The 14,061-nt window shown below is 38.4% G+C and overlaps 1 protein-coding gene across 6 annotated transcripts in view; it reads left to right on the forward strand.

Annotated features, from left to right (window-relative positions):
- Positions 1 to 14,061, forward strand: part of LOC101697604 (uncharacterized) — a 55,357-nt gene that overhangs the window by 15,758 nt on the left and 25,538 nt on the right. Inside the window, exon 1 of one of the 6 annotated variants that reach the window (XR_015452908.1) lies at positions 11,442 to 13,564. The exons of the other annotated variants lie outside the window; for them this stretch is intronic. The gene's annotated coding sequence lies outside the window, so the exon portion shown is untranslated. Of the gene's footprint in view, positions 1 to 11,441; positions 13,565 to 14,061 lie in introns of those variants that run through there. 6 annotated transcript variants of the gene reach the window in all.

Below are 14,061 nucleotides of genomic sequence, written 5' to 3' on the forward strand. Positions count from 1 at the left end.
GTCTGGAGCAAGAAATTGCCCATCGAGGCCTGAGGATATGTGTGTATACAGCAGTGGGTTGGTATATTGGGTCAAATAGTAACCAGAAGAAAAGAGGGGAAGGATTAGAGAACAAACTAAAAGACCTGTTGGATGTGGGCTAATCAGAAAGAGGAGCTGATATTCACTCTGAGTGCTGAGCTTTGTTAGGTGGGTGGGATGTGGTACCATTCATTGGGACAAGAAAATACACAAGAAAATGAAGATTTTCTAAGAGATAAAGGAGTAACAATATATAAGATGTTAAACAGGGATCACAAAAGCATGAATTTAAAAAAAAAACACAGGAAAAACTGCCATTTCCTGGGGAGTTTTTGTTTGTGTGTTTTTTTGTTTGTGGGAATCAAACTCAGGGCCTCACACTTGCCAGGCAGGCACGGCACCACTGAGCTAAATCCTTGGCCCTTCCTGAGGAGTTTTATAAATACAGTCTTTCAGAGTGTTCTTGTCTCGAAAGGAATGCAGTCACCCCATACCCAAAATGTCCCAAAGGACTGATTTTCCCCTTTGTTCCCCTGTTTTCCCTTCTCAACTTGTTCAATCACTACCCCCCACAGCCAGTCCTCTATTTTCTTCTGTAGAGCATAGCATCGCCCTTTACCTGTCTCTTAGGCCATAAAACTGGAAACTTCCCCAATACCTGCCTCTCACCAAACCCTCATGTCTAGTCATCAGTTCTTGCCCACTCCAGTTTGTAGACCTCTTAAACCTTCCCGGTTTCTCCATTTCCATGGCCTCTGCCTTATTTAAGGTTCTATCCTGCACTCACCTTCCCTATTTACCATTGCAGTTCACCAGGTCCATCTCTCAGTGTCCTTGATCTCATCCTAAACTTACATCTGAAGTGCTCTTTGCAGAATGCAAAGTCAGATCATATTCCATCCCTGCTAAAACCTTTGTCTTCCTTCATTCCACTGGCTACCAAGTACAGTCCAAACTCCATAACAAAGCCTACAATCCTTATATGATTTTGGTCTTGCTGACTGCTAGTCTTCCTCTCCTTCTTAGCATATTCCAGCAGATTTAAGAATTTTAAAACTTTATACTTTCAGATACTCCTTGCATCTTCCTTGCCTGCTGTTCTGTTTACCTCAGTCATCCTTCTTCACCCTCTTCTCTAGCCTCATCTCCCCTTTTTATGCCCTCATTGTGCACAACCACCCCCTTTTTCACTCTCTCATGTCTGTATTCACATTTGTCCCTCGTTGCACTTGAACACAGTTCATCATTTTTAGTGCAGCTGATTTCCCACGTCACCTGCAATCTCCCTAGGTCAGAAACTAAGTTTCATTCCACAAGCAGACTGAGCAGCAGTGTGTGTTTACTCATGTTAGGAAGATGAATGGGTTACTCATATTAAGTTTATAAAATGCATGGAGCGAAGAATTGGATAATTCAGATATTGAAAACGTGCTTATAGTTAAAATGAATGTCAAGGAAAATAAGAATAGCAAAGGAAAAGCAAGTGAGTACAGTCAAAACTGAATTATTACAAGTAAGATCAGAATTCACTGCGTTTGGTTAGAAGACACTGTAAGACCAGAGCAGCTACAGTATTATATTTAAAGCAAACCATACAAAACAAGTCAGAACAAAGTGAGAATTTCCAAATATAAAATGATGACATTTTTAGTTCTTTCAAAAAAGGAGACAGTAGACTGATATATTGCCTTTGACATTTTATTCGTACTAAGCAAACTCTCAACTCTGCCTTTCTCCAGTCAAAATATGTATGGTATAAAAATACATGCATTTGGATAGGGGCACCTAGAGTACACAAACTGTTCATTTTCTGATCAGAACTGACCTCCAGAAACATCTGGCCTGGCTTATGACTGATGAAAAATTTTCCTGCAATGCCACCACCACCTGTCACTAACCATGCTCATGACCTGGCTGGTAATTATGCTCTTGTTCCTACACTTCTCTTGCTCTCCACTCTACTATCAAGCTCCTGTTTGATCCAAAATTAAGGCCCAGTTCCCAGCTTAGTTTGCAGATCACTACAGAATCTGCCCAGGCTATTGTCCCAGGTCTGTGCTGCAGCCTACTTTCAGGCTAAAATACACTGTCTTAGTTACTTTTCTTGTTGCTGAGTCAAAATAACCAACTTTTCAAAGTTAAAAGAGGAAAGGTTTATTTTGACTCACAGTTTGTATAGGTTTCAGTTCATAGTTGGCTGGCTCCAAGGCAGGGTGGCATGGCAAAGGGAGATTGCTGAGGAGAAATAGTTCATGGCAGGCAGAAGGCAGCAAGCATCAAGCCACAAGTGATGACTCTCTTTCTGTCCCTTATATCCTATCCAGGGTACAGGGTAGCACTCACACCCAAGGTGGGGCAGCCTTACTCCTAGCATCACACCATGAATCAATCCCAGCATTACATCCTTGATCCCAGCATCACATACCCTAGATTGAGCCACCTATGACTACTTGAGGCTTTGAGGGAACACCTAGATACAAACCATAACCCACAACAAACATTTTCTCTATTCAGGACTTTCATTAGAGGCTGCATTCGAACAGACTCAGCATGTGCTAAGGATTTCACACCCAAATGATCTGGAAGTAAGTTGATGTTTGACAGTTCAGAAGCAAAAGCACTGACAGTCATGGTGGGAAAAAAATAACTCAGGAAACTTGCTTACACTTATTTTGTGGTTTAGCACTACCTTAGTTTTTAATTACTCAGCAATACTTATGTTTTATGGGGGAAAGGAAGAGCAATAACCTTTGCAGAAGTTGAGCCTTGGTTAGGTCTTAATTCAATCCTGCTTTTACAATATGAATGAAAGCTTTCGCCCACTCTCTTGTTTTTTTGTTTTTTTGTTTTTTGGTACTGGGGATCGAACTCGGGACCTTGTGCTTTCCTCTACTCTCTTAACCCTCTGCTGTTGTACTCACAACAAATAAAACTTAAAGAAGCCTTCCCTTCCATTCCTACTTTACATCAAGACTTCCCACTAAATCTCACATCTATCTCTATTCCTCTAGCCCATTGCCCTGGTCTAGACCACTATTCCTCTTTACCTGAATTTCTGCAGCAACTCTGAACTTGGTCTTCCTAGTCCCATTTCTAACCCTCCCAACCCATCTTTCACATACTGAAGATCATTTATACAATAGGCCATGCCTCTGGCTACTTAAAATCTTTGGCTGGATTCCCATTTCATTAGCATAAAATCTAAACTTTTTTGCCTGTCCTGTCTTCCCCTGTATGACCTGACTCCTCCTCCACATGGCTTACGACCATGCAATAGCACTGGTCACCGTTCTTCAGTAAAGGTTCCTCCTCCGTCACTTGGAGATCTTCCAATCTCCAGGGCTTTGCATTTCCTGTTCCTCTGCCTTAAGAATGTCTACTTCTTATTAAAATGACAATTTCTTTCATCTTTTGGTCTCACCTAAAATATCAGCTGATATTTAGGTCGCAGCTTAAATGTGTGCCTTCTCTTCACTTTATCTTTTTATGGTTCATGTGTTTTATGCATAGACATATGTACTTATCACAAGTTGTAATGCTTATGAATCTTTGCTTTTAATTAATTAACTAATTAGTCTTCTGATCTGTCTCTCATCAATAGAAAAAAGGAAAGGAAGGATCTGATTCATTTACCTTAACATTCCCAGGGCCTGCCATATTAACTAGCTCCTAATAAGCAACTCAGTGTATGCCCACTGAGTGAGTAATCTTTTATTGCATACTTTATGTTATAGTCATAGAAATTTTTATAATTTTCTATTTTTATGTGGGTTCCTATTTACTTTTTATTGGCTTCTTTACTAAAGTTTTGGGAAAGCAAGATCATGTCCATTTTGTTCGCTGCTGTGTTTTTGGAACCTTGCAAGTCCCTTAACACACATATATTCAAAAAGGAAGTGAAATATGTAATTTATCAATCAGAAGAAGACAATTTAAAAGGTAACACTAAAGGCTCCAGAAGTCTCGTCTTGCAGTGAAGCAAGTGAACTCTGCTTTCAACGATCTGCACTTGGTAAAGGAAGGTTTCATCAGTTAATGATTTACCATGATACCTTTAATTGTTTAATTCTTTCCATAAAACCTAGTATCTCATAAATACCTATCAGGTAGAGATTTAGCTTTTTAAATCAGTGATCAAGTCTTGTATGTTAGCATGTGCTTGAAACACAGCTTTGTTTATGAGGATATAAAGTATTTAAAATTATTTAGGATATTCAACAACCTAGTCATTATTAATTGGATATTGACTTCCATATAATTTTGACAGAAGGTTACCTTTATGGAGGGTTTCCAGAATAGATCTTGGAGCATAATCTGGTCCTGCATCTATAAAAGAGTTTTAGTGCTATAATCTCAAGCAGCCATTATGGCAGAGGGCAATGTCCACAGTGTCCTGCATCTCCTCCCACCAAGAGATGGGGGCTGTCCCCTCCTGCTGGACCTGCCTGGCCCCAAGGCCTGTTCTCACCAACAGAATATGGCAAGAGTGGTGTCACACCAGTTCTGAGTCAGGAGGCCTTGCAGCATCTGCTCTTGCTTTCTTAGAAATCTGCAAATACCTCATGAATGAGTGTGGCCAGACTGCTGGAGAGGCAGAGACCACATGGAGAGAGACCCCGGTCTTTGACATTTCCCAGCTGAAGCCTCACAGTCACGGGCTGGCCAGCCTACAGGCTGCATCCCGATACACAAGGGATCCCAGCTGTACTCACTTGCCAGGGCTGCTGTAACAAAGACTAACACCCTCCACTGGAGGACTTAAAACAAAACATATTTTCTTACAGCTTTACAGCCAGAACTCTGAAACAAAAATGTGGGTAGTGTTGGGCAGGGTGTGCTCCAGTCCTCTCTTTTTAGCTTATAGACATCTGACTTCAAGCTTATATGGTATCCTCCTCAGCATCTTCCTCTTTATCTTCCTCTGTTCAAGTGTGTTCAATTTCTTCTTCTTGTAAGGACCTAAGTCATATTAGATTAGAGGCCACCCTAATTACTTCATTTTAACTTTATTACGTCTGAAAAGACCATATCTCCAAATACCAAAACAATCTGAGGTACTGCAAGTTAGAACTCTGTGTTACTGAGCCTTTCATTGCTGTGACAAAATATCTAAAAAAATCAACTTAAAGAAGGAAAGGTTTATTTTGGCTTATAGTTTCAGAGGTTTTAGTCCATAGTCAACTGATGTTTCAAGACAGAAACATCATGGTAAAAGGGGGTGGCATAAAAGCTGCTCGCTTCATGGCATCAGGAGGGGCAGAGAGCAAGAATGAGCCAAGAAGGAGGGTGCAGAATCAGATATACTTCCCAAGGTCTTGCCCCTATCACCCACCTCCTTCAACTAAGCTCCACCTCTTAAGTTTCCATTATCTTCCAACAATGCCACCCATGTGTGATCTCATTGGTATATTAATCCACTGATAAAATTATAACCCTCGTGACCCAATCACTTCAAAATCCAATCAGTGACAAGGCTTCAACACAATGAGCCTTTTGAGGGATATTTTCAGTAACAACCACAGAAGACTTAACATATAATTTTGAGAGATTTAGGGGTAGCACACAACCTACCCTGTAACAACAGCCAAGACTAACAAAGACAAGAACTGCCCAGCTAAGCCTACCCCACATCGCTGACTTACAAAATTGAAAGTCAAATAAATAGCCATTGTTGTAAGTTACTAAGTCTAAAGTAGTTTGTTATACAGCAAAAGTTAACCGAAATAACCATATTTAATTCAGCATGCTTACTACTTGGTTTTAGGACTGTGCACTTCTCATATATTACTGAGCTACTAGAGTTGTGCTGATGGTATGGAAACCTTCTGAAATCAACCTTCCCTGAAAACATAGCCTATCCAGTACTCCAAGGATGAGCTAGTTGTAATTTATTACAGCTGTTTTATTTTTCTTTCTGAGAGTCCTTCAGAAAGTGCATTAGCAGTGATCATTCTACCACCTCAGGCAGACTTACTACTTTTCCATCAGTAGCTAAGTTGAAAGTATACTCTTCAAAGTATGTTCTTGAAGATTAACTTAACCTACTTTCTAAGAAACTCAAATCAAGCACACCTCCTAGTCTCCTTACATAGATAGAAACCATGGTCTATTAATTTTTATGTGAATGATGCATCTCTAAATATCAATATTTTCACCAGAATAAACTTAGCTAAATTTCATGCATGTCAGACCTGTTTTCCCAGCTGAGTAAATATTGAGATGAGCAATCCTACTTTTTGACAGAAAGTGTTAAATGTTTTTGGTCAACAAATTGACTTAGTATTCCAAAGGGTATCCAAATGTCTATGGCAATATCTCAAAGCTCTTATGAATCTCCCAGCCAACTGTCATTTTAATAGCAATTTCTTCACCTGGCAGGAAGTTTTTCTAGTTAATTCACCATTACTTAGAATTCCATAGTTTTCTCTTTCAAGACTTGTGACCAAGTAATGTTTTATCACGGCCTTCTTAGTTAAGTAGTCTATTCCTCTCCTGTTGGGAAACTAATAACTCTTAATTCTAATTCTAACTGGATTAATTTTATTCAAAAGGTTTTCATGTATATTGCATACCTAACAAGATGCCCAACTTTATGAAAAATGTAACAACTGTTTGTGTTAAGTATTGGGAGAATTACGATTTCTTTTTGTTTTTAAAAAGAACATTATTCAAGAGGCCGGGGATTTAGCTCAGTGGTTCCACCTCCTGCCTCCCAAGCCAAGGACCCGAGTTCGATCCCTGGTACCAAAAAACACCAACAGCAACAACAAAAAAGAACATTATTCAAACACTAAAATACTATTTGTACATAAGTCAGTGTTACATATAGTTTAATATTTTCAGTGAAAATATTTTTTGCAAAAATGAAATTTCTGTTGGAAGCTCCATCAACAATCATGAGCAATTCTACTGTCAAAAGTCTCACTGTGGGTGGGGGTCGTAACTCAGCAGTAAAGCCCTTACCTAAGATGCCCAAGGCCCTGGGTTCAATTCCCAGCACAGGAAGAGGGGTAGGGGAGTCATTGCTCCACACCAGCCCCACCACTACAGCTTCTCTCTATGTTGAGGGCCTGTTACTATTTTTCTTCACAGTGTCAGTGTCTTCTCTGCTGGCTGTCTCGGGAGATGGATAGGTCTTGCCACTGCTTGATCTTCACATTGCTTCCCTCTTGTTATTGACTTTCATTGAGTTTCTTCATTTCCTATGGTCCAGGATGCCTACAGCCTTTACTTAATGCTAATGTAGTTCATTAGTATACAGTTTATCTGGTGTATGGACATAGATTAAGTCCTGGATGATTCTTCTCTTTTTTGCGAATTGGCCATACCAGAAAAGAGCTTTAACCACAATATTTGGTTGTCCAGAAATTATTTTGTGCTTTGACCTTTTATCTTAACAGTCCATAGGTAGAAAAAGTTGGGTTGGGATATAGTCATCACTGCTCTGTCTGGGGGCCTTTTTCTTTCTTCTCTAGTAGTGGAGCAACATCTCTACTGGTTACTTTCTTTTTTTAACTCTTCTTTTATCATGACAATTTGAGAGCATGAGAACTCTCCAATTTTCCTCTGCTTTTCTCCTGACTCTGGCAAAGCTCTTCCTCCCTCAGGGTTTCTTCTTTCATAATCGAATTTCTTTGATTTGGCCAGAATCAACAAGGGAGTGCTTCTCATTGTAGTTCTTCCTGAGCAGTCTGTGTCCCAGACCATATAAGACAACTTTTCTCCAAAACTTTCAAAATTGAAGAGACATTGATATATATTCTTGCAAAAAAAAAAAAAGTCACTGTTAAAATCCCTTTCGTTGAAGCTTCCTCAGCTTTCTCAGTTCTGGCAATAGTTTTCCCCAATCAAAAAATTTTTTACAGGTCTAGAGATAATCCTTCCTGGGAATATCAGTTTATTTAAAAACAAATAAACAAACCAAAATTTGTTCAGGTTAATTATTTTGACAGTTTTAATGATAAGTGTAGCACATGCCAGCTAAACTGTTCAATTATTCAGATAGTACAAATAATCTTAAAGTAGGTTTTATCATGAGACTGTACTCCAGAGCATCAAATCCCCCTGTGTCTGCCTATTAATAGATATGCAAAGATCATTCATTATTTGCATGTCCCAAAAAACTTCTTTGGTTTCAGATATTCCGAGAAATTCAGATGAATTGGTGGTGTTAGGGTTTTTAAAAACAGAACATTAATGTGTTTAGATGACTGGAATGTATTCCAATAGAAGCAAAAATAGAAGGAATCAATATTTGTTAGGCATTTACTCTAAGGGAGATACTTAATGATCCCTTTATTCCTCACAATAATTCTTTAAGTATTGTGTCTCTATTTTATAAATGAGAAAACTAAGACTTGGAGACATCCACCCACACATTACAGCAGAGTTGTAACAAGGTCCCCTTCCAAAGGCCCTACTTAATCCCCTCTACTCATAGGGCTTCCTAAGCAGCAGAAGTAAAAGAGGAAAAGCAAAAATACAGGACTTGTCCATCTTAGTCACATTTCCTATATGGTTTATTTTCCAAGTATACTAGGGGCTTAGCACAATGATGTCTACTTTGTGTGAGACAGGGCGCCTAGTGATTATAAAGAATGACATAAACATCGAATTATATCATTTAGGATCAAGAACACTGGGGATATGCTTTCATATCCATCAACCATTGGGGACACAGTGTAGTGGGGCTCTGGAACCACACTTGACAAAGTAAGTCCCTGTTCTTCCTCTCACAAGAAAGTCCCTTTTCTTCTTCTCTGACAAGTTACTCAGCCTCCTTGTACTATGGTTTTCCTGTTTGCAACGTGAGGATAGTTTCAAAGTAGACCTTACTTCCTTGGATGAAAAAGATTAAGTGAACAATACATAAATGTTAATGAAAGCAATGTGTGTCTTGCAGTAAGCACTTAAAAGACTGTGTCTTCATATTACTCTTGGAATCTCAAAAATTCTATAAATCTCTGTCACAAACATTAGCCATCAGAACACATGGCAGTATCACTAATTGTCTTAGACATCCCTAGGATAGATTATAGAGTTCCTAGAAATATAACCTATTTCAAAAAAGCTAGTTGAGAGCCAGTATAGAATAGCAGTTTAGACCAGTGTTTGAATCCTGATTCTACAACCAGGGCACCTGGCTAGGTATTTTTCTATATCTGTAAAATGGGAGAACAGTAATTACATCAAGACTCATGGTGATGATTAATAAAATCATTCTTTGAAGAGTATCTGGAAGTTCTCAACAAATTATTCATAGATTTATTCATTGTATCACTTCAAAACTCTCAATCCCAGGATTTGAATTTATTTGCTTAATATCTTTTGAGTTTACCTAGTCCAAATTTTATATTGCTAATGTCTTAAATTTTTGTGGTATGTTGCATCTTAGTTTCACACCCATCATCTCATTATTGCTTAAAATAACTTTGTGAAACAGGCATTGTTATCTTTAGCTTTCAAAGAAAGGCAGAACAATTTACCCAGGGTCACAAAGTGGATAAGTAATAAAGCTAGAACTTGAATCCAGATCTGTTAGGTAAAGCCATCTGTAATAGTTTTTCATTGTCACTTAGTGTCTTCTAAATGTTCACAGGAGCATTACTTGAGAACATATAGTCCAGGAGGCATGCATGTCTCTACCATATAATGTTGGATTGGTCAAAGTCAAGAAAAGAAGAAAAGGAAGAAAAAGGAGGAAGGGAAGGGAGAGGAGGAAAGGAAGAGAGGGAAGGAGGGAGAGAGGGAGAGAGGAAGGGAGGGAGAGGAAGAAAGGTCTTTATAAAGGCAAAATGTTTCAAAGTAGAGAAAAGGATTTTTAAAAAGATATGCTTCAAGGGCCGGGGATTTAGTTCAGTAGTTCTGCCGCCTGCCTTGCTATCCCAAGGTCTCGAGTTCAATCCCTGGTACCAAAAAAAAAAAAAAAAAAAAAGATATGCTTCATCCTTTATAAATATCTTTCATTTGCAGTTCTTATGCCAGTAAGAAATATATGACAAATTGGTTGACAGGGTTCCCATTGAGATTTGTGAACCCAAAAAAGGTAGGCAGAAAAATAAACTAGCTAGGCAGACACTCAAACTTTTTATATTTTATGGTTTTATTTTTTAATATTCTGTTTTCATACACACAAATATGAGCATTGAAAAACCATTTTAGACCCCGGTAGAAATATTATTAAATTATGAAGAAAACATAGTTGATAGGCATGTGTAGATAATTACTATGATTTTTTTTCCCCTCTAATCCACTGTCAATAACTTATTCCCGTGGTATAAGCTGACATTTACTTTCTTACCTTTTTTAAACTCCTGGGTTTCAGCTGAAGTTCAGTTTCCAGGAAATTTCTCCCCATTTGGGGTCACTGTGTACCACAGCCTCAAACTTCTCCTGCGTCCCTTGCCCATGTACACAGTCATACAACTCACTGTCTGTTCAGGCTGGTTTAGTGGACCATGCCCATGTGACAAAATTATATCCCTCTGGAAGGAACTGAAACAAGTGAGAACAGATATTACCCTCTCCTGGATGGGACTTCATGTGGGAAACCATGGTCTCTTCTGTCACCATTGCAGACTCTGCCTGCAGACTCTGATTCTTGCATTTCACTCCCGTGTATCTGTCACCCTCCATTTTGAAGAGTGCCAAGATATAGAAAATATATTTTTTATATATAAGGCAAGGTAGCTTTGCTGTTCTTCACATTAAGACATTTAAACACAGACATACGATCAGGATATTATAATAATCATTCTTTAGGGAGTGGGGAGGGATTTACAGGTCAAATATAAATACCTTCACATCTAAAAAGAATACGACTATGACTCAAACTTGAGATTTTGGTTAATGAAACTAATAGGATTTATTTCAGTTTTCCAAGTGATTTATTTAAATGCCTGAATATTCACTCTTTCACCCAGTATCACATATTCCTTCTCCCACATTGATGGTACGCCTGTAACTTAGAAAATCACAACATTCTCTGCTCACTGTGAATGTTTTGTGGCCTTGTTTATCGGCTCCATAGATGTGCTGCAAGGCTGTCAGTGTCCTTGGGACCACAAATGAGTGTATGAAACAAAACCTCACTATGGAATTTAAGAGATTCCAAAAAAGGGACAAAAATCCTAAGAGAAGGCATTCAGGACAGTAAAAATTATAGTTGGTAGAAACTTGGCTGAATTGGCTGAAGAATTCTTCTAAAAAAAGTTGTCAATGTTTTAGGGTTAAATTCAGCCTTGAAAAGTCCTATTTGAAATCATGTTGTTCTTGCATCTGACTGAAGACATTCTACTCCAAATTAACCACACACAAATACCGTTTGTAGTCCTTCAAATTTGATTAACAGTTCACATCTTTTGAAGCACAATTTTTATAATTGCAATTATAGTTAGTAATAAGTGGAATGTTTATTATGTTCTGATTAAGTAAATTTCTAGTTAGTTAAAATGTTGCCTTTAATCAATTTTTATTTCAGTCTTTATCAAGAATCATACTACTGTGTATTAGACTAGCTTTCTGCTTTATAAATCATACTACACCAGATATAATTTACTTGCTGCTTAAATAATGGTAACCTGGAAGTGCAGCAAGATATTAAATATCTTCAAAAGTGGCTTTCTGGATTATTATCATTAAAATAGTCAGCATAGTGACTTTGAAACTATGTTGACATTATGTGTACCTTTGCCAAAATTAAATATATTTAATCTAAAAAGTTTAAAATCTATGCTTTAAATTTGTCCTTGTGTCATTTTCTTCTCTTGTAAATTCATACATAGAAAAACTGTAGGCTGATGGGGTGGATCCAGTTCATTAAGATTTTACTCTAAAGGAAGCACAAAGTACCTCGGTTTCTTTTTTTTTTTTTTTTTTGGTATCGGGGATCAAACTCGGGTCCTTGTGCTTGTGCAGCAGGCGGCAAAACCACTGAGCTAAATCCCCAGCCCCTCGGTTTCTTCTTTACTGCATGCAGGTAGCGTTGATAGAGATTATTTTCTTTCCCTGGAAACCCAAGTACAGGCAATTTTTGAGAGTACATAAAATCTCCCTAAAGTTTTCTTGCTTCATTATCTCTCCCTCTGTTTTGTTCTTTAATTTCTTCAGCTCCACAGACTCTGCCCAAAGTTCACCCAAAGTGCTTGGGACTCCTGAATCCTGATTTGCCTCAGTCAACCTCATATCATTTTTGAGTGCATTCTACATACATTTAGGACTTTATATGCAATTGAGACTAATGGGAGGAAGTTGGTAAGAAAAGTTAGGGAATTCAAAATGCTAGGTAACATCTGAACTTCACTGAATCAACATTTAAGATTCAAGTGTGGATTTGTTAAGGGGGCAGTGGAACGCGTGACAGATAAGTGTTTGGAGAAATAGTCAAAGAGAAGAGATGCCAGAAAACCAGAAAGAAACAAGATCCTTAGCTAAAGGCATAAAAGACCTAGAATTGGGCCAGGAATAGAGGCCACATAGAATTGTAAACATGTATATTGCCAAATTCTATACCTGTTTTCAGAATCTGTCCTTAAAATAGTAATATCTTACTGAACAATAGCTATTTTTAGATGCTACAGTCAATGGATCAATGCTTTCAAAACTCTTTTCAATTTGATCACAGTCTATATTCCCGCCATGTATCTTTGTTACATCCCTACTATTCATTCCTTCACATTTGCAAGATGTTCATTCATACTAGTCTCTGTATAGGTACACTGCTGTTCAGTGTCCTTTGCTTCTAATAACCTGAAACTCTGACTCTCTTCAGAGAATTGTCCTGCAACTGCTGGAGACATCATGCCTTCCAGGGCAGATCCCAGAGGGTCTGAGAGTTCCAGGCCTCACCCGAGCCTAGAGCAGCCAGCCCTTAGCCCCTGGCTCACTGGTGCAAGAGATAGAACTCAAACTCCATTCTGTGCAGTATCAGACTGAAGCTACCCTCTGTAGGTCTCTGCTTGAAATCTCACCCTGTGCTTGGCTTTCTTCCTTTCCCTGCCCTGCATCTCCTCTTTCCTTATTAGTTTCTCCTGGACGCACTTCCTCAATAAATCACTGGCATGTCTGTGTCTGGGGAATTGTAAGACAAACTAAATTCCCGGTTCCTCTGTGAGACTTCCCCCAAACTCCAGATAGAATCAGTCTCTTAATTTCTCTAAGAGGCTATCACACTTTATTTATCTTTATTTACAGCACTAATTATATATTAGGTGATTATATTCATTACTGGATGGACCCCTGCCATGGATTGGATTGTGTCCTCCCCAAATTCATATGTTGCATTCTAACCTCTAGTGTGTTTGTAGATAGTCTTTAAGAAGGTAATCAGATTTCATGAGGTCATAAGGGTGGGGTCCCAATACGATAAGACTTGTGTCCTTATATAAAGAGGAAGAGATTCCAGAGCACTCTCTCCTGGAGCACATTGAGGATAGGGCAGGTAGGGACACAGAGAAAAGGCAGCCATCTGCAAGCTAGAAAGACAGGCCTCACTAGAAACTCAGTCTGCCAGAACCTTGGTCTGGGACTTCCTGTCTCCACAATGGTGAGAAAATAAATTTCTGTTGTTTAAGCCACCCAGACTATGGTATTGCAATGGCAGGCAGGGCAGACTCAAAGAGTTCTGAGCTAGGATATGAGTGCCTCAGAGTAGAAATCATTTCATAGTCAGCCTTGTATCCTCTTGCTCAATGTTTTATATGTGGTAGGTTCTACAAAATATTTGTTGAATTTATTTGAATATAAAAGAAAAGATAGATATAATTATTTTTCATTACTTTTAAGAAAAATATTTTATGATTTAAACTTATTAAAACTACAGAAAAGAGAGACTTTTGCCATAAGATATTTATTTATTGGGCCGGGGATTTAGCTCAGTGGTTTTGCTGCCTGCTGCACAAGTGCAAGGACCCGAGTTCAATCACAGGTACCAAAAGAAAAGGTATTATTTATTGTAATTTATTGTATTCTATATTCATTCAATATTCAGTGATGATGGTGAGAAGTTCTTTAAATTAAAAGATTTATGCAGGGCCAGGGATT

Source organism: Heterocephalus glaber, unplaced genomic scaffold, assembly GCF_053883595.1.
Source record: "Heterocephalus glaber isolate CG9 unplaced genomic scaffold, H.glaber_assembly_v1.0 deba00001454, whole genome shotgun sequence".
In the NCBI taxonomy this organism is placed as follows: domain Eukaryota; kingdom Metazoa; phylum Chordata; class Mammalia; order Rodentia; family Bathyergidae; genus Heterocephalus; species Heterocephalus glaber.